General features: G+C 39.1%; 1 non-coding gene across 1 annotated transcript; it reads left to right on the forward strand.

Annotated features, from left to right (window-relative positions):
* The first annotated feature begins 21,930 nt into the window (after positions 1-21,930).
* LOC112799509 (small nucleolar RNA R71) lies at positions 21,931-22,038 on the forward strand. The gene has a single exon (XR_003201085.1). It is a non-coding gene; the product is annotated as a small nucleolar RNA R71 (small nucleolar RNA).
* The last annotated feature ends 210 nt before the right edge of the window (positions 22,039-22,248 follow it).

Here is a 22,248-nt window from a genome sequence, read left to right on the forward strand (position 1 = left end):
TAGTCCTTTCTTTTTATTCTTTTATATGTTTTGATTGGGTTGCTAGGTTGTTGGTGGTTTCATGCCCTGAATAAGGATGATTTTTTGAATTTGAGTTTTTGCTTGAATTGCAAGATTACTCAAATTTTGTGAAAAATCCTCAAAAATTGTGATTTTGTATTTTGGTTGGTTTAAAGTTGTATATAGTTTAGGGGGAATTTCAATTCTTGATTTGTAGGCTCTGTTTTGGTGTTTCTTCAAAAAAAATGTGTATGGGCAATCACGCGTACGCGTGACAGACGCGTACACGTCGATGTGTCAACGCAAGTCCCATAAATTTACCAGAAAGTTGTGCAGGACTGGTGCGAGATTTATGCTTCTAGCACAATTTTCAGTCCACGCATATGCGTACGCGTCATTGTGAACTCTCCTTTTTACGCGTTCGCGTCAATGACGCTTCCGCGTCGATGCCTACTTGGTACCACCCATGCGTACACGTGCAGGATGCTTCTACGTACATTCACTTTCTGTCCACCCACGCGAACCCCTAGACGCGCAAGCCCCAGCCAGTCGCGTCCTTCTACCCCCTCCAACGTTCCATTTTCTTCTTTTTCATCCAAAAACCAGAACCACCATAACCACCCACTAGCAAGCTTCTGTCTCACCACTAACCACCACTCCAATGACACTGAACCGTGGTCCCCCATTACCGCCGGTGAACCACCTTCCATCGCTACCAACTCCCTTCTTCGCCCTTTCTGTGCGTGAGCCCTAACCACTTGCTCCATTTCTGTCTCCCCTGTTTCTTAGCCCTGCAACGCAGCGCTACCTCTTTTCTGTGCTGCTGCAGTCTCTGAGTACCACCGCGAGCCAACGTCACTGTTTTTGTGGCGGCACTGTTGGCACTGCTCTTTCTCTGCTATTTCTGCTTCTACTTCCAAACCTTTCCAGGTCCCCATGTTTTCCCTCTCTATGCTTGTTCTACTCTGTTTAAGTAATTCAGTTAGCTTAGTTTATTTTATGATTGAATTAGGTTAGTTAGAGATGCATGTTTAGTTGATTCTTGGTGGTTAGGTAGTTTTAGGATGTGGTTAGAGGATTTAGGTATGATAATTGCACCATTTTTGCTGTTGAGTGGTTGATGCTCTAGTTAAATTGGTTATAACTGTTGCAATGATGATGATTTTTGATAAATTTCTTAATTCAAGTTGCTTATTGCTGCTGGATTGTTTATTTTACATTTTTGGGTGCTGTATGTTAGGCCATTGATGGCTGTTTTCTACTGAATGATGCTGCCTTTCTTGAAATTGAATTACATTGTCAATTGCTCAAGTTCAATTACCCATTTTGTTCTTACTGCAATTTTGACTGCTGCTGATTTTTCAATCCATATTGGCTCATTTGTTTACTCCCTATGGCTTTATATATGGTCTTTGGTGTTTTTGATTGTCAATGAATTCATAGAAGCTCTGAATTGATTAATTGAGTTTGGGAAATAGCCAATTTGCTGCTATTCTGATCTGAGTGTTTTGTTTTGCTTAATGATGCCTGAATCATATGAATTTTCTTGATTCTTCATGCTGTCTGTCATATATTGGATTCATATGATTGTTTGTTGCTGTTTGTTATACGGAAACATCCAATTTAATGCCGGAATGCTGTCAAAATTTTTGGAAAATTATCCTATTATTAACTTACAACCTATGGATTGAATTTGCACTTTTTGAGTTAAAGCTCATTTCACATACACCAAACTCAATACGTAGGTTGATTGGTCAGCACTTCCGTGTTCTATTTTGGTTCCCTTTTCATGTGTATTGTTGATTAACCAATTGATTTCAAACCTTCTTTATGTTTTGAACCGCCCGAGATAGGTCTAATTTCATCCTTCATGGTCGCTTTCAAGCTTGTTTTTCATTGACCATGAAAGCTTTTCTCTTAAATCTTCAAGTGACCTAATCTTGTGTCTTCTAATTGAGGTTCTTTTAAGCTGTAATTATTGGTGCAATTTCACTTATGTAGCCATTTTCATTATCCAATTTACCTTAGGTTACACGAGTGCACTATTAATGTTTTAACACCAATTTTTGCACTTAATGACCAAAAACGTTGATGATGACTTGTATTCTTCTTCTATGCTTCTATGCATTTCATTTTTCATCATTAATGTCTTGCATCATCTTCATGAAAGTGAGTATGCTTGTTTCTTATACTTTTTGAATTTCACTTGGTTAAGCTCCATAATTGTCATGCCACTAATTTTTAACCAATTTTCTAACATTTGACTTAGTTGACTCTCTAACCTTCTTTTTAGTTTTCAAATTAACCTTTTCATATTTTTTTGAGGCATGATAATTATGATTACTTAACAAACATGCATTTTGCTATTATTGCATGAATTCTTGGTCTGTATTCTGATTGATATCTTATATATATTTTCTTGCATTCCAAGAGTTCATTTCTTTAACTCACTTCATGAATATCTCAATTTCCCTCTGTTACCTATTTTATATTTGCTGCATTGATGAATCCATATTTGATGATGAATTTTGGTCAGAATTGAATGGATTTCATCATATAAACTTGTATTTATTCCCTTTAATAGCATGCTTTTGAACCTTCCTCCCAAATTGTGCTTGATTATTAAAATATGCTCTTTTGTGCCTAATTTGATCTATTTTTATTCCACTTGCCTTCCATTCGATGCCTTGATGTGTTTGCGAGTCATTTCAGGTGTATATGATAGGAATGGGTTGGAGAAAATGGAAGAAGAGCATGCAAAGTGGAGGAAAATTGAAGAATCAAAGGAGATGAGCTCAGAGACCTATGCATGTGCACAGCCTCTTGTGCGTCCGCACAGGAGCCCAAGCAGAGCGCGTGGATCATTTCAAGCTCGTCGTGCATCCAGTCAAGCATCACCTAGTGTGCGTGCGCACAGCTACTTGTGCGTACGCACAGGTTGGGAATTTCGCAAAGTGTGCAGACGCACACATCTGTGCGTCCACACAGGTGTCCGTGCATGACCTCATTAGAAAAGCACGTGACTCACGATTTGAGGGCTTTGCATGCCCATTTCTGAAGTCTTTTAGCTCATATTGGAAGGGAAATGAAGGAAATAATAGAGCATAGCATTAGTATAGTTTTAGGAGTAGAATAGAAGGTTTTTAGTTTTAGTTTTCTCTAAGTTTTTCTCATCTTTTCCATTAGGGTTTCATTAGGGTTTTACATTCCAAGTGCCATTTCCATTTTTTGATCATTGGATTTTTCCATTCTCATTGTAAGTATTCTCTTGTTATTACTCTTTATAGTTACATTGTTATTACTCTTTCTTCTCATTCAAGTTATAATTCAATTTTGCTTCTCTTTTGCAATTTCACTTTCTTGTTGATGAGTTTGATGTTTGATGTTTGTTCTATGCTTTCCTATGCTATTCTTGTTGATTGAAATCAATTGTTCCTTTTACTTCCAAGCCTTTTCTTATTTTTATCATGTTTAAGCTTTTTGCCCACTAAGTGTTTGACAAAATGTCAAACATGGTTTTAGGCTAAAATTTTTGTCTCTTGGCTTGGGTAAAGTGAGCAATTGGGTTCCTAGAGTTGGGATGTCCAATATTTAGTGTCAATCCTTGTATTGTTAATTGTTCTTGTTCCCACTAATGCAAAGTTGTTGCTAAGGTAATTAGCAAGCAATTTAGGATTTGTGGGTTAAGAACACTTATACTCATTTAACTTACTTTCCGATGTGAGGGTTGATCAAATGAGATTAATCCAACATAATTGGCATAGTTGTGGTTCCAACAAGGAAAGGATCCTTAGCTCACTCCAAGCCAAGACCCCTTTCTATGCTTTCAATTTTCCATACATTGCTATGTTAATCTCTTTTATACTTTACTTGTTTATATTATATAGTCGGTTCTTTAATTTCTTCATTAGTTCAATCATTACAATTTTGCATGTTCGTTTATTGCTTTATATATTCATTTCTTCATTGACAACCCCTTGATCACTACAACCGGAATTTGCACACTCATTGCCTCTTAAGTGATTCCTTGGGAGATGACCCGGGAGTCAAATACTCTCGGTTTAAATTGGTTTTGAGTTGTGACACATCTTGTGAATTTCCAAATTGGTCGGCGACCGATTGTCGGGTTTGGGTCAATACTTGCAACGTTAATCCTATTTTGAGAAATCCCAACTCGTACAATTGGGCGCCGTTATGCATATATCCTTGTTTTTGCACTCCTCTGCTTTGCTTAATATGTTATATCTTGTGATTTCTATTTCTCCAGGATGTTTGATAGAGGAAAGGGAAAAACGAAGGTTTCCTCCAGAAAAAGGGAGAGGTCTAGTCGTCTACCGACTCTATGACCTCCGGTTATGCTAAGATACAACTCTCTGACAAGGATAAGGGTTTAGAGAGATTTCCTAATCTATACTGTGAGCTCCGTTTTTCACATTTTTAGCAACGGAAGCTCAATCTGGAGAAGAAGTTGGCTATTCTCTCTAATTTGAGGCGGTCTATTGAGCTTCGAATTGAGAAGATGGGCCTGTCTTTCGTGGATAGGGAGCTACCACGAGTGAACGAGTCATGGGTTCCCGAATTTTACTGTAATTTTTTAGATCAACCCTTGACTCGGTTCACTTGAGAGGTGGGCAGATTCTGTTGACAGATGCTGATATTGAGGATGCACTCCACTGTTAGCCCAAGGTCAGTGATAGAGATGCTTTTCAAAGGGTTGAAGAGGAGATACATTGTCTTACATATGATTATAATGCCTTGAGGAGTGTGATTGCTCACCCGGACGCCCCTTGGGAGATGGATACCAACAAACTGAAACCCAAGGGGATGATGTTTGATTATTTGACGAGGGAGGCGAGGTATGGCAGCAAATTCTTGCTCATTATGTCATGCCTACCACGCACTTCATTGAGATTCCGGTGGAGATGCTCGTCTTGATTGGGTGCATTATCGAGGAGAAAGAGTTGTACTTTCCCCGACCGATCAAAAAGTTCATGTGGCGAGCCCATGTCAGAGGCACACTCCAATTCCCTACTTTGGTCACAGAGACGGCTTAGCGGGCTAGACTACCATGGTTGCTAGATGATGAGTCACCACCCGCAGTCCACAGAAAGGAAAGAGTTATTCTGTGGGGGACTTGGGTGAACGATAGACCACCAGCACCGCGCAGAGCCCGAGCATCTACAACAGTGACACCTAGGCCATCTTCCTCTTCAGCAGCAGCACCTGGACCATCTACAGCAGTACCACCAGCTGCAGTACAAACACCACCACCACCATCAGCACCCCAGCCGACGTACCGGCTCATGGAGCAGAGTGAACGTCGCAACAGGCGATGATATGAGCGTGTGAGTCAGATGCTAGCTTCACTGGATGCTGTCATGCACTCCAATTCCGATACTCCTTTCGACCATTCTGAGGTGGAGGAGGGGGTTTGATGAGCGGATAATTTATACGCTTTTGGCATTAGATAAATTTTAGTAGGATCTAGCTACTTTTTAGTATATTTTTATTAGTTTTTAAGCAAATTTACATTTCTAGACTTTACTATGAGTTTGTGTGTTTTTCTGTGATTTCAGGTATTTTCTGGCTGAAATTGAGGGACCTGAGCAAAAATCTGATTCAGAGGCTAAAAAAGGACTGCTGATGTTGTTGGATTCTGACCTTCCTACACTCGAAATGGATTTTTTAGAGCTATTAAAACCCAAATGGCGCACTCTCAATTGCGTTGGAAAGTAGACATCTAGGGCTTTCTAGCAATATTTAATAGTCCATACTTTGCCTGAGTTTTGATGACACAAATTGGCGTTCAAACGCCAACTCCTTGCCCTATTCTGGCATTAAACGCCAGAAACAGATTACAAGCTAGAGTTAAACACCCAAAATTGGCTGCAAACTGGCGTTTAACTCCAAGAAAAGTCTCTACATATGAAAGCTTTAATGCTCAGCCCAAGCACACGCCAAGTGGGCCCGGAAGTGGATTTTTGCATCATTTACTTATTTCTGTAGACCCTACTAACTAGTCTAGTATAAATAGGACCTTTTACTATTGTATTATACATGCTGGGATCTTTGATCAGTTTCATGCTATCTTAGACATTGGGGGTTGGCCTCACGGCCATGCCTGGACCATCATCACTTATGTATTTTCAACGATGGAGTTTCTACACACCCTAGATTAAGGTATGGAGCTCTGCTGTTCCTCGAGTATTAATGCAAAGTACTATTGTTTTTCTATTCAATTCATGCTTATTATTGTTCTAAGATATTCATTCACACAAAAAACTTGATGAATGTGATGATTATGTGACGCTCATCACCCTTCTCACTTATAAACGCGTGCCTGACAAACACTCCCGTTCAACATGCAAACGAGCTTGAATGCATATCTCTTAGCCTTTTGGTTCATGATCAGAGTCTTCATGGTATAAGCTATAATCAATTGGCAGCATTCTTGAGATCTGGAAAGTCTAAACCTTGTCTGTGGTATTCCGAGTAGGACCTGAGATGGGATGACTGTGACGAGCTTCAAACTCGCAAGTGTTGGGCGTAGTGACAGACGTAAAAGGATCAATGGATCCTATTCCAACATGAGTGAGAATCGACAGATGATTAGCCGTGGCGTGACAGCGCATTTGGACCATTTTTACTGAGAGGACAGACGGTAGCCATTGACAATGGTGATCCCCCAACATACAGCTTGCCATGGAAAGGAGTATGAATGATTGAATGAAGACAGTAGGAAAGCGGAGATTCAGAAGGAATAACGCATCTCCATACGATTATCTGAAATTCCCACCAATGAATTACATAAGTATCTCTATCTTTATTTTATGTTTATTTATCTTTGAATTATCAAAACTCCATAACCATTTGAATCCGCCTGACTGAGATTTACAAGATAACCATAGGTTGCTTCAAGCCGACAATCTCTGTGGGATCGACCCTTACTCACGTAAGGTATTACTTGGACAACCCAGTGCACTTGCTGGTTAGTTGTGCAAAGTTGTGAAAAAGAGTTGAGATTACAATTGTGCGTACCAAGTTGTTGGCGCCATTGAGATCACAATTTCGTGCACCAATTTTTTGGCGCCGTTGTCGGGGATTGTTCGAGTTTGGACAACTAACAGTTCATCTTGTTGCTTAGATTGGGTAATTTTATTTTCTTATTTTATTTTCGAAAAAAAAATATTTTTTTTTTCATAATTTTTTACAATGAATTCTAGAGTTTCATTATGATATGTTGAAGCCTGGCTGGCTGTGAAGCCATGTCTAATTCTTTTGGACCGAGGCTTCCACTTATCAATGCAAAAGCATGTTAGTTGATTCCCATCAATTTGGTTGTTACACACATAGCTATTGTATACAATGTTCTGCTAAAGCTTGGCTGGCCATTGGCCATGTCTGGTGCTTTGGACCAAAGCTTTTGCGTAAAGCTTGGCTGGCTAATAAGCCATGTCTAATTCCTAGACCGGAGCTTTAGACTAACATTGCATGATTCCTGGAATTCTCATTAAGAATTTTGAATTCCTTATTTTCTTTTTTTTTTCATAATAATTTTCAAAAAAATATACAAAAAAATTCATAAAACCACAAAACCAAAAATACTTTACGTTTCTTGTTTGAGTCCAGAGTCAATTTTTAAGTTTGATGTCAATTGCATATTTTTATTTTTCTCAAAAATTTTCGAAAACTCATGCATGGTGTTCTTCATGATCTTCAAGTTGTTCTTGGTAAGTCTCCTTGTTTGATCTTGTGATTTTCATGTTTTGTGTTTTTCTTGTTTTTCATATGCATTTTTAGTTTGTTAGTGTCTAAGCATTAAAAATTTCTAAGTTTGGTGTCTTGCATGTGTTTCTTTCCTTGAAATTTTTTCAAAAATAAGTTCTTGATGTTCATCATGATTTTCAAAGTGTTCTTGGTGTTCATCTTGACATTCATAGTGTTCTTGCATGCATCATTGGTTTTGATCCAAAATTTTCATGTTTTGAGTCATTTTTGTGTTTTTCTCTTTCCTCATTAAATTCAAAAAAAATAAAAAATATCTTTTCCTTTAATTACTCATAATTTTCGAAATATTTGGGTTGAATTAGTCAAAAATTTTTAAAAAATTTGGTTGTTTTTTGTTAGTCAAATCAAAGTTTCAATTTCAAAATTTATCTTTTCAAATCTTTTTCAAAATCAAATCTTTTCTTTTTCCTTTTATTATTTTCAAAAATTCTTTAAAATTAATTTTCAAAAATCTTTTTCTTAATTTTATCTTTTATTTTCGAAATTATTACTAACATTTAAGGATTTGATTCAAAAATTTCATAGTTTGTTACGTTCTGGTTAAGAAAGGTTCAACCTTTAAATTCTAGAATCATATCTTTTTAGTTTCTTGTTAGCCAAGTCATCAACTTTAATTTCAAAAATCAAATCTTTTTAATTTATTCGTCAATCATATCTTTTCAATCATATCCTTTTTAAAAATAAATTTCAATAATATCTTTTCAATCATATCTTTTTCAAATAATATCTTTTTCAAATTTTAATTTCAAAATCTTTTTCTAACTTCTTATCTTTTCAAAATTGATTTTCAAATCTTTTTCAATTAACTAATTGACTTTTTGTTTGTATTACTATTTCTTATCTTTTTAAAAACCATCTAACCAATTTTCTCTCTCTAATTTTCGAAAATCATTAACTTCTTTTTCAAAATTCTTTTTAATTAACTAATTTTTTTAAATTTTAATTTTATTCTATTTCTTCTCTTAATTTTTGAATTCTAACTAAACTTTAAAATAAAAAGTAAAATATTTTTCTTTTTCTTTTAATTATTTTTGAAAACTCCCCCTCTCTCCTTCTATTTATTTTATTTATTTACTAACACTTCTCCTCCACTCATCAAAAATCTGAACCTTCTCCCTCTCTCTGAGTTTGAATTTTTCTCTTTCTTTTCTCATTCTTATTCGTCTTCTCTTCTACTCACACAAAGGAATATCTATAATGTGACATAGAGGATTCCATACTTTCTTTGTTTTCTTCTCTCTCATATGAGCAGGAACAAGGAAAAAGGCATTCTTGTTGAAGCTGATCCTGAACCTGAAAGGACCCTGAAGAAGAAGCTAAGAGAAGCTAAAGCACAACAATCCAGAGAAAACCTTACAGAGAATCCCGAAAAAGAAGTAATGGTCGAACCCAACAGCAATACAAGGAAGCTGCTTGGTGACTTTACTGCACCAAATTCCAACTTCCATGGAAGAAGCATCTGAATTCCTGCCATTGGAGCAAACAATTTTGAGCTTAAGCCTCAATTAGTTTCTCTGATGCAACCGAATTACAAGTTTCATGGACTTCCATCAGAAGATCCTTTTTAGTTCTTAACTGAATTCTTGCAGATCTGTGATACTATTAAGACCAATGAAGTTGATCCCGAGGTCTACAAGCTTATGCTTTTCCCTTTTGCTGTAAGAGATAGAGCTAGAATATGGTTGGACTCTCAACCTAGAGATAGTCTGAACTCTTGGGATAAGCTGGTCACAGCTTTCTTAGCCAAGTTCTTTGCTTCTCAAAAGCTGAGTAAGCTTAGAGTGGATGTTCAAACCTTCAGGCAGAAAGAAGGTGAATCCCTCTATGAAGCTTGGGAAAGATACAAGCAACTGACCAAAAAGTGTCCTTCTGACATGCTCTCAAAATGGACCATCTTGGATATATTCTATGATGGTCTGTCTGAAATGTCATTGGACCATTCTGCAGGTGGATCTATTCACCTGAAGAAAACACCTGCAGAAGCTCAGGAACTCATTGAAATGGTTGCAAATAACCAGTTCATGTACACCTCTGAAAGGAATCCTGTGAGTAATGGGACGCCTCAGAGGAAGGGAGTTCTTGAAATTGATGCTCTGAATGCCATATTGGCTTAGAACAAAATGTTGACTCAGCAAGTCAATATGATTTCTCAGAGTCTGAATGGATTGCAAAATGCATCCAACAGTACTAAAGAAGCATCTTCTGAAGAAGAAGCTTATGATCCTGAGAAGTGAGAACTCTGCAATGGAAGAGGTGAATTACATGGGTGAAGCCTATGGAAACACTATAATCCCTCATGTAGAAATCATCCAAATTTCTCATGGAAGGATCAACAAAAGCCTCAACAAAGCTTTAACAATAATAATGGTGGAAGAAACAGGTTTAGCAATAGCAAGCCTTTTCCATCATCCTGTTAGCAACAGACAGAGAATTCTGAGCAGAACCCATCTAGCTTAGCAAATATAGTCTCTGATCTATCTAAGGCCACTCTCAGTTTCATGAATGAAACAAAGTCCTCCATTAGAAATTTGGAGGCACAAGTGGGCCAGCTGAGTAAAAGAGTCACTGAAACTCCTCCTAGTACTCTCCCAAGCAATACAGAAGAGAATCCAAAAAGAGAGTGCAAGGCCATCAATATCACCAAAGTGGCCGAATGCACAGAGGAGGAGGAGGACGTGAATCCCAGTGAGGAAGACCTCATGGGATGTCATCTGGATAAAAAAGAGTTCCCATTTGAGGAACCAAAGGAATCTCGGGCTCATATAGAGACCATAGAGATTCCTTTGACCTTTCTTTTACCATTCATGAGCTCTGATGACTATTCATCTTCTGAAGAAGATGAAGACATTGTTGAAGAGCAAGTTACCTAGTATTTAGGAGCAATCATGAAGCTGAATTCCAAGCTATTTGGTAATGAGACTTGGGAGGATGAACCTCCCTTGCTCATTAATGAACTGAATACCTGGGTTCAGCACACTTTACCTCAAAAGAAACAGGATCCTGGTAAATTCTTAATACCTTGTACCATAGGCACCATGACTTTTGAGAAGCCTCTGTGTGACCTAGGGTCAGGTATTAACCTCATGCCACTCTCTGTAATGGAGAAACTAGGAATCCTTGAGGTACAAGCTGCAAGAATCTCACTAGAGATGGCAGACAAATCAATGAAATAGGCTTATGGACTAGTAAAGGACGTGCTAGTAAAGGTTGAAGGCCTTTACATCCCTGTTGATTTCATAATCCTAGACACTGGGAAGGAGGAAGATGAATCCATTATCCTTGGCAGACCTTTCCTAGCCACGGCAAAAACTGTGATTGATGTTGACAGAGGAGAGTTGGTCCTTCAATTGAATGAGGACTACCATGTATTCAAGACTCAAGGTTCTCCTTCTGTACACATGGAGAGGAAGCATAAAAAGCTTCTCTTAATAAAAAGTCAAACAAAGCCCCCACATTCAAACTCTAAGTTTGGTGTTGGGAGGCCACAACCAAACTCTAAGTTTGGTGTTGAGAGGCCACAACCAAACTCTAAGTTTGGTGTGGAGAGGCCACAACCATGCTCTGATTATCTGTGAGGCTCCATGAGAGCCCACTGTCCAACTATTGACATTAAAGAAGCGCTTATTGGGAGGCAACCCAATTTTTATTTATCTATGTTATTTTATGTTTTCTTTAGGTTAATGATCATGTGGAGTCACAAAAACAATTGCAAAAATCAAAACAAATTCAAAAATAGCATTAAAAATAGCACACCCTGGAGGAGGAACTTACTGGCGTTTAAACGCCAGTAAGAGTAGTAGAATGGGCGTTAAACGCCCAGTCTGACACCATTCTGGGTGTTTAACGCCAGAAATAGGCACCAAACTGGCGTTTAACACCAGAAAAGGGCACAAAACTAGCGTTTAACGCTAGAAACAAGCAACAGCTTGGCGTTAAAAGCCAGGATTGCACAATAAGGGCGTTTTTGCTCGCCTAAATGGAGCAGGGATGAGAAGTCCTTGACCCCTCAGGATCTGTGGACCCCACATGATCCCCACCTACCCCACCTCTCTCTCTCTCTCTCCCCCTCACACATCTCTATAACACTCTACCCAAAACACCACTCACCTATCAAATCCTATTCTCTTCCCTATATTCTCTTCACCAATCACCTCCATCCCTCTTCCCCAAAAAACCCCACCTACCTCACTTTCAAATTCAAACAATTTTCCCTCCCAAACCCACCCAATTCCATTCGGCCACTCTCCCTCTCTTTCCCTATAAATACCCCTCTTCACTCCTTTATTTTCACACATCACAAACCCTCTCCTACCCCTTTGGCCGAACTTATCTCTCCATCCATCTCCTCTATTTTCTTCTTCTTCCCTTTCTTTCTTTCTTCTTTTCCTCAAGGACGAGCAAATCTTTTAAGTTTAGTATGGTAAAAGCATTGCTTTTTGTTTTTCCATAACCATTTATGGCACCTAAGGCTGGAGAAACCTCTAGAAAGAGGAAAGGGAAGGCAGAAGCTTCCACCTCCGAGTCAAGGGTGATGGAGAGATTTCTCTCAAAGGTCCATCAAGACCACTTCTATGAAGTTGTGGCCAAGAAGAAGGTGATCCCTGAGGTCCCTTTCATGCTCAAGAAAAATGAGTATCCGGAAATCCGACATGAAATCTGAAGAAGAGGTTGAGAAGTTCTCACTAACCCCATTCAACAAGTCGGAATCTTAATGGTTCAAGAGTTCTATGCCAATGCATGGATCACTAGGAACCATGATCAAAGTATGAACCCGAATCCAAAGAATTGGCTTACAATGGTTCGGGGGAAATACTTAGATTTCAGTCCAAAAAATGTAAGGTTGGCGTTCAAGTTGCCAATGATGCAAGAAAACGCACGCCCTTACACTAGAAGGGTCAACTTTGATCAAAGGTTGGACCAAGTCCTCATGAAAATATGTGTGGAAGGAGCTCAATGGAAAAAAGATTCAAGAGTCAAGCCAGTTCAATTGAGAAGACCAGACCTTAAGCCTGTGGCTAGAGGATGGTTGAAGTTCATCCAACGCTCTATCATTCCTACTAGCAATCGATCTGAAGTGACTGTAGATCAGGCCATCATGATCCATAGTATCATGATTAGAGAGGAAGTAGAAGTTCATGAGATCATACCTCTAGAACTCTACAAGGTGGCTGACAAGTCCTCCACTTTGGCAAAGTTAGCCTTTCCTCATCTCATTTGTCACCTATCCAATTCGGCTGGGATTGACATAGAAGGAGACATCCTCATTGAAGAGGACAAGTCCATCACTAAAAAGAGGATGGAGCAAACAAGAGAGCCCACTCATGGATATCAACAAGAGCATGAGAAAATTCCTCATGAAATCCCTGAGATGCCTCATGGGATGCATTTTCCTCCACACAACTATTGGGAGCAACTCAACACCTCTTTGGAAGGCTTGAGTTACAACATAGACCAACTAAGAGTGGAGCACCAAGAGCACTCCATTATTCTCCATGAGATTAGAGAAGATCAAAGAGCTATGAGGGAGGAGCAACAAAGGCAAGAAAGAGACATAGAGGAGCTCAGGCGTTCCATTGGATCTTCAAGAATAAGAACTAGCCGCCATCACTAAGGTGGACCCATTCTTTAATTTCCTTGTTCTTATTTTTCTATTTTTCGAATTTGATGCTTTTTGTGCTATCTATGTTTGTGTCTTCACTAAATGATCATTAGTATCTAGTGTCTATGTCTTAAAGCTATGAATAATTCCATGAATCCTTCACCTCTCTTAAATGAAAAATATGCCTAATTACAAAAGAACAAGAAGTACTTGGATTTCAAATTTTATCTTGAAGTTAGTTTAATTATTTTGATGTGGTGGCAATACTTTTTGTTTTCTGAATGAATGCTTGAACATTGCATATTTTTTATAGTGAAGTTTATGAATGTTAAAATTTTTTGCTCTTGAAAGAATGATGAACAAAGAGAAATGTTATTGATAATCTGAAAAATCATGAAATTGATTCTTGAAGCAAGAAAAAGCAGTGAAAAAGAAAAAAAGTAGCGAAAAAAAAAGAGAAAGAAAGAAAAAGAAAAAGCAAGCAGAAAAAGCCAATAGCCCTTTAAACTAAAAGGCAAGGGTAAGAAGGATCCAAGGCTTTGAGCATTAATGGATAGGAGGGCCCAAGGAAATAAAATCCAGGCCTAAGCGGCTAAATCAAGTTATCCCTAACCATGTGTTTGTGTCATGAAGGTCCAAGTGAAAAGCTTGAGACTGAGTGGTTAAATTCGTCATCCAAAGCAAAAAGAGTGTGCTTAAGAACTTTGGACACCTCTAATTGGAGACTTTAGCAAAGCTGAGTCACAATCTGAAAAGGTTCACCCAGTTATGTGTCTGTGGCATTTATGTATCCGGTGGTAATACTGGAAAACAAAGTGCTTAGGGCCACGGCCAAGACTCATAAAGTAGCTGTGTTCAAGAATCAACATACTGAACTAGGAAAATTAATACACTATCTAAAATTCTGAGTTCCCTATAGATGCCAATCATTCTGAATTTCAAAGGATAAAGTGAGATGCCAAAACTGTTCAGAAGCAAAAAACTACTAGCCCCGCTTATCTAATTGGGACTAAGTTTCATTGATATTGTGAGATTCAATGTATATTCTCTTCTTTTTATCCTATTTTGTTTTCAGTTACTTGGGACAAGCAACAATGTAAGTTTGGTGTTGTGATGAGCGGATAAGTTATACGCTTTTTGGCATTGTTTTTTGATAGTTTTTAGTAGGATCTAGCTACTTTTTAGTATATTTTTATTAGTTTTTAAGCAAAATTCACATTTCTGGACTTTACTATGAGTTTGTGTATTTTTTTGTGATTTCAGGTATTTTCGGGCTGAAATTGAAAGACCTGAGCAAAAATCTGATTCAGACGCTGAAAAAGGACTGCTGATGTTGTTGGATTCTGACCTCCCTGCACTCGAAATGGATTTTTTGGAGCTACAGAAACCTAAATGACGCACTCTCAATTGCGTCGGAAATTAGACATCCAAGGCTTTCCATCAATATATAATAGTCCATACTTTGCCTGAGTTTTGATGACGTAAATTGGCATTCAAATGCCAACTCTTTGCCCTATTCTGGCATTAAACGCCAGAAACAGGTTACAAGCTAGAGTTAAACGCCCAAACCAGGCTGCAAATTGGTGTTTAACTCCAAGAGAAGTCTCTACACATGAAAGCTTCAATGCTCAGCCCAAGCACATGCCAAGTAGGCCCGGAAGTGGATTTCTGCATCATTTACTTATTTTTGTGAACCCTAGTAACTAGTCTAGTATAAATAGGACCTTTTACTATTGTATTATACATGCTGGGATCTTTGATCAGTTTCATGCTATCTTAGACATTGGGGGCTGGCCTCACGGCCATGCCTGGACCATCATCACTTATGTATTTTCAACGGTGGAGTTTCTACACACCATAGATTAAGGTGTGGAGCTTTGCTGTTCCTCGAGTATTAATGCAAAGTACTATTGTTTTCTACTCAATTCATGCTTATTCTTGTTCTAAGATATCCATTCGCACACAAGAACATGATGAATGAGATGATTATGTGACGCTCATCACCATTTTCACTTATGAATGCCTGCCTGATAAACACTCCTGTTCTACATGCAAACGAGCTTGAATGCATATCTCTTAGCCTTCTGGTTCACGATCAGAGTCTTCGTGGTATAAGCTAGAATCAATTGGTAGCATTCTTGAGATCCAGAAAGTCTAAACCTTGTCTGTGATATTCCGAGTTGGACCTAGGATGGGATGACTGTGACGAGCTTCAAACTCGCAAGTGTTGGGCGTAGTGACAGACGTAAAAGGATCAATGGATCCTATTGCAACATGAGTGAGAACCGACAGATGATTAGCCGTGCGGTGACAGCGCATTTAGACCACTTTCACTGAGAGGACGGACGGAAGCCATTGACAACGGTGATCCCTCAACATACAGCTTGCCATGGAAAGGAGTATGAATGATTGAATGAAGACAATAGGAAAGCGGAGATTCAGAAGGAATAACGCATCTCCATACGCTTATCTGAAATTTCCACCAATGAATTACATAAGTATCTCTATCTTTATGTTATGTTTATTTATTTTTTAATTATCAAAACTCCATAACCATTTGAATCTGCCTGACTGAGATTTACAAGATGACCATAGCTTGCTTCAAGCCGACAATCTCCGTGGGATCGATCCTTACTCACGTAGGGTATTACTTGGACGACCCAGTGCACTTGCTGGTTAGTTGTGCAAAGTTGTGAAAAAGAGTTGAGATTACAATTGTGCGTACCAAGTTGTTGGCGCCATTGAGATCACAATTTCGGGCACCAGGATTCGAGAGGAGGAGGACTAGCACTAGAGGTACGTACACAGATCCAGACTCCCATAAAGACACAACAGGCCCATATGGAGTCACAGCCTCAGCCTTAGCCAGCAGCAGATGTTGACCCTTTCACCGAGTCTCAGTCGTAGCATTGAGGATGATGCTCTCTTCTAAATATGGGGAGGTCACTGTCGTTGACGTTGATAGGGATTTCTATCTTGGGTGACTGGTGCACGAAATTGTGATCATCAACAATAGCGCCAATAGACTTGGTGCTCTCAAACGTGAATCACACTTTGTCACAACTCCGCACAACTAACCAGCAAGTGCACTGGGTCGTCCAAGTAATGCCTTACGTGAGTAAGGGCCGATCCCACGGAGATTGTCGGTTTGAAGTAAGCTATGGTCACCTTGTAAATCTCAGTCAGGCGAATTCAAATGGGTATGGAGTTTTAATAAGCAAAAAGATAAATAAATCATAAAGTAAAAATAGAGATACTTATGTAATTCATTGGTGAGAATTTCAGATAAGTGCATAGAGATGCTTTGTTCATGTTGAATCTCTGCTTTCCTACTGCCTTCATCCAATCCTTCATACTCCATTCCATGGCAAGCTGTATATTGGGTTTCACCATCGTCAATGGCTACCTCCCGTCCTCAGTGAAAATGGTCCAAATGCGCTGTCACTGCACATCTGTCAGTTCTCGATCATGTTGGAATAGAATCAAGTGATTCTTTTGCGTCTGTCACTACACCCAACACTTGCGAGTTTGAAGCTCGTCACAGTCATCCTCTTCCAGATCCTACTCAGAATACCACAGACAAGGTTTAGACTTTTCAGATCTCAGGAATGGCCGCCAATAATTCTAGCTTATACCACGAAGACTCCGATCTTTTGGAATGGAGGCTAAGAGATACACGCTCGTTCAAAGGTAGAACGGAAGTGGTTGTCAGTCACGCGTTTATAGGTGAGAATGATGATGAGTGTCACGGATCATCACATTTATCGTGTTGAAGTGCAGTGAATATCTTAGAATAAGAATAAGCTGAATTGAATAGAAGAACAATAGTAATTGCATTAATATTCAAGGAACAGTAGAGCTCCACACCTTAATCTATGGGGTGTAGAAACTCCACCGTTGAAAATACATAAGAACAAGGTTCAGGCATGGCCATGAGGCTAGCCTCCCCAAAATGTGATCAAGAGATCAAAATATGATCAAAAGATGAAAATACAATACTGAAAGGTCCTATTTATAATGAAACTAGCTACTAGGGTTTACAAAAATAGGTGAATGATGTAAAAATTCACTTCCGGGCCCACTTGGTGTGTGCTTGGACTGAGCATTGAGCTTCACACATGCAGAGGCTTCTCTTGGAGTTAAACGCCAGCTTTGGTGCCAGTTTGGGCGTTTAACTCCAGCTTTTATGCCAGTTCTGGCGTTTTGACATCAAAATAGGGCAGAGAAGGGGCGTTTGAATGCCAGTTTGTGTCATCAAAACTTGAGCAAAGTATGGAATATTATATATTGTTGGAAAGCTTTGGATGTCTACTTTCCATTGCAAGTAAGAGAGAGCCGTTTGGAGTTCTGTAGCTCCAGAAAATCTACTTCGAGTGCAAGGAGGTCAGAATCCAACAGCATATGTAGTCCTTTGTCAGCCTCTGAATCAGATTTTTGCTCAGGTCCCTCAATTTCAGCCAGAAAATACCTAAAATCACAGAAAAACACACAAACTCATAGTAAAGTATAGAAATGTGAATTTTTCTTAAAAACTAATAAAAACATCCCAAAAAGTAGATAGATCCTACTAAAAGCTACTTAAAAACAATGCCAAAAAGCGTATAAATTATCCGCTCATCACAACACCAAACTTAAATTGTTGCTTATCCCCAAGCAACTGAAAACAAAATAGGATAAAAAGAAGAGAATATACAATGAATCCCACAGTATCAATGAAACTTAGTCCTAATTAGATGATCGGGGCTTGTAGCTTTTTGCTTCTGAACAGTTTTGGCATCTCACTTTCTCCTTTGAAAATCAGAATGATTGGCATCTTTAGGAACTCAGAATTTTAGATAGTTTTATTAATTCTCCTAGTTCATTATGTTGATTCTTGAACACAACTACTTTATGAGTCTTGGTCGTGGCCGTAAGCACTTTGTTTTCTAGTATTACCACCGGATACATAAATGCCACAGACACATAACTGGGTGAACCTTTTCAGATTGTGACTCAGCTTTGCTAACGTCCCCAGTTAGAGGTGTCCAGAGCTCTTAAGCACACTCTTTTTGCTTTGGATCACGACTTTAACCACTCAGTCTCAAGCTTTTTTGCTTGGACCTGCATGCCACAAGCACATGGTTAGGGACAGCTTGATTTAGCCGCTTAGGCCTGAATTTTATTCCTTTAGGCCCTCTTATCCATTGATGCTCAAATCCTTGGATTCTTTTTACCCTTGCCTTTTGGTTTAAAGGGCTATTGGCTTCTTCTGCTTGCTTTTTCTTTTTCTTTTTTCTTTTTTTTCGCCAACTTTTTTTTCTCTTTTCTTTTTTTTCCACCGCTTTTTCTTGCTTTAAGAATCAATTTCATGATTTTTCAGATTATCAATAACATTTCTCCTTGTTCATCATTCTTTCAAGAGCCAATAATTTTAACATTCATAAACAATAAGATAAAAAAATATGCATTGTTCAAGCATTCATTCAGAGAACAAAAATTATTGCCACCACATCAAAATAATTAAACTAGTTTCAAGATAAAATTTGAAATCCAAGTACTTCTTGTTCTTTTGTAATTAAGCACATTTTTCATTTAAGAGAGGTGAAGGATTCATAGAATTTATTCATAGCTTTAAGTCATAGACACTAGACACTAATGATCATGTAGTAAAGACATAAACATAGATAGATCATCAAGCAAAAATTCGAAAAACAGAAAAATAAATAGACAAGGAGATTCAGTAATGAGTCCACCTTAGTGTGGGTGGCGTCTTCCTCCTCTTGAAGTACCAATGGTGCTCTTGAGCTCCTCTATGTCTCTTCCTTGCCTTTGTTGCTCCATCCCTAGTGATTTTGGTGCTCCCAATAGTTGTGTGGAGGAAAATGTATCCCTTGAGGCATCTTAGGGATTTTTTGATGAGGAATTTCTTCATGCTCTTGTTGAGGTCCATGAGTGGGCTCTCTTGATGTGTATTCAAATGCTCTACTACTGAGCTATGGACCCTTGAGATGAATCTCTCCATTTCCCATGACTCGGAGGTGAAAGCTTTTGTCTTCCCTTTCCTCTTTCTAGAGGTTTCTCCGGCCTTAAGTGCCATAAATGGTTATGGAAAAACAAAAAACAATACTCTTACCACACCAAACTTAAAATATTTGTTCGTCCTCGAGCAAAGAAGAAGGAAAGATGTAGAAGAAGAGGAAAATGGAGGAGATGGAGGGTGTATAGGGTTCGGCCAAGAGGGGAAAAAGGTGTTTGTGGGGGAGAGTTAAGGAGGTGATTGGTGAAGGGTATTTGGGGAAGATATATGGAGGTGATTTGTGAAGGGTATTTGGGGAAGAGTTCTGTAGAAAGGTGTGAAGAGGAGAAAGAGAGAGTTGAAGTTGGTGGGGATCCTGTGGGGTCCACAGATCCTGAGGGACCAAGGATTTCTCATCCCTGCTCTAATTTGGCGTTCACAACGCCTTAGAGTGCAATTCTGGCGTTTAAACACCAGTCTGCTGCCCTGTTTTGGCATTTAAATGCCAGCTTTTCTTCCTGTTCTGGCGTCTAAATGCCAGCTTTCCTTCCTGTTCTGGCGTCTAAACGGCAGTTTGCTGCCCTGCTTTGGCGTGTAAATGCCAGTCTGGTGCCCTGTTCTGGCGTTTAAACGCCCAGAAAGGTGCCAGATTGGGAGTTTAAACGCCCATTTTGCTGCCCTTACTGGCGTTTAAACGCCAGTAAGTCCTTCCTCCAGAGTGTGCTGTTTTTGACATCTGCTTTATTTTTATGAGTGTCTTTGTGACTTTACATAATCATCAACCTAAAAGAAAACATAAAATAACATAGATAAAATTAGAATAAAATTGGGTTGCCTCCCAATAAGCGCTTCTTTAATGTCAATAGCTTGACAGTGAGCTCTCATGGAGCCTCACAGATGATCAGAGTATGGTTGAGATCTCTCAACACCAAACATAGAGTTTGGCTGTAGCCTCCCAACACCAAACCTAGAGTTTGAACGTGGGGGCTCTGTTTGACTCTGTATTGGGAGAAGCTCTTTATGTTTACTTCCCATGGTTACAGATGGAGAACCTTGAGTCTTTACTACAAGGCATTCTTCATTTGCATGAAGGATCTACTCTCCTCTGTGAACATCAATCACAGCTCTTGCTGTGGCTAGGAAGGGTCTTCCAAGGTTGATGGATTCATCCTCATCCCTCATAGTATCTAGGATTATGAAATCAGCAGGGAAGTAAAGGCCTTTAACCTTCACTAGCACGTCCTTCACTAGTCCATAAGCCTTTTTCATAGAGCTGTTCGCCAGCTCTAGTGAGAATTTTTCAACCTGTACCTCAAAGATTCCCAGTTTCTCCATTACAGAGAGTGGCATCATGTTTACCCTCACCCCAGGTCACACAGAGCTTTTTCAAAGGTCATGGTGCCTATGGTACAGGATATTAAGAATTTACCAGGATCCTGTTTCTTTTGAGGTAAATTTTGCTGAATCAATGTATTCACTTCATTGGTGAGCAAGGGAGGTTCACCTTCCCAAGTCTCATTACCAAATAATTTGGCATTTAGCCTCATGATTGCTCCTAAATATTGGGAAACTTGCCCTTCAACAATATCTTCATCCTCTTCAGAAGATGAATAATCATCAGAGCTCATGAATGGTAAAAGAAAGTCCAATGGAATCTCTATGGTCTCTGTACGAGCCTCAGATTCCTTTGATTCCTCATTAGGGTACTCCTTACTGAATGGTGGACGTTCCTTGAAGTCTTCCTCATTGGAGTTTTTGTCCTCCTCCTCCTTCAAGGTTTCGGCCATTTTGATTACGTCAATGGCCTTGCACTCTCCTTTGGGATTCTCTTCTATATTGCTTGGGAGAGTGCTAGGAGAAGTTTTAGTAACCGTTTTACTCAGCTGGCCCACTTGTGCCTCCAAGTTTCTAATGGAGGATATTGTTTCAGTCATGAAACTAAGAGTGGCCTTAAATAGATCAGAGACTATGTTTGCTAAGCTAGGAGGATTCTGCTTAGAATGCTCTGTCTGTTGCTGAGATGATGATGGGAAAGGTTTGCTATTGCTAAACCTGCTCTTCCACCATTGTTATTATTGAAGCCTTGCTTCTATTTATCCTTCCATGAAAAATTTGGATGATTTCTCCATGAAGGATTATAGGTGTTGCCAAAGGCTTCACCCATGTAATTCACCTCTGCCATTGCAGGGTTCTCAGGATCATAGACTTCTTCTTCAGAAGATGCTTCTTTAGTACTGTTGGATGCATTTTGCAATCCATTCAAACTCTGAGAGATTATATTGACTTGTTGGGTCAATATTTTGTTCTGAGCCAGTATGGCATTCAGAGCATCAATTTCAATAACTCCTCTCTTCTGGGGCGTCCCATTACTCATAGGATTCCTCTCAGAGGTATACATGAACTGGTTATTTGCAACCATTTCAATAAGTTCCTGAGCTTCTGCAGGCATTTTCTTTAGGTGAATGGATCTACCTGCAGAGTGGTCCAGTGACATCTTGGAAAATTCAGACAGACCATCATAGAATATATCTAATGTGGTCCATTCCGAAAGCATGTCAGAAGGACACTTTTTTGTTAGCTACTTGTATCTTTCCCAAGCTTCATAGAGGGATTCACCTTCTTTCTGTCTGAAAGTCTGAACATCCACTCTAAGCTTGCTCAGCTTTTGAGGAGGAAAGAACTTGTCTAAGAAAGCCGTGACCAGCTTATCCCAAGAGTCCAGTCTATCTCTAGGTTGTAAGTCTAACCATGTTCTAGCTCTATCTCTTACAGCAAAAGGGAAAAGCATAAGCTTGTAGACTTCATGATCAACTCCATTGGTCTTAACAGTATCACAGATTTGCAAGAACTCAGTTAAGCACTGATA

This window comes from Arachis hypogaea, chromosome 4, assembly GCF_003086295.3.
Source record: "Arachis hypogaea cultivar Tifrunner chromosome 4, arahy.Tifrunner.gnm2.J5K5, whole genome shotgun sequence".
Lineage (NCBI taxonomy): Eukaryota > Viridiplantae > Streptophyta > Magnoliopsida > Fabales > Fabaceae > Arachis > Arachis hypogaea.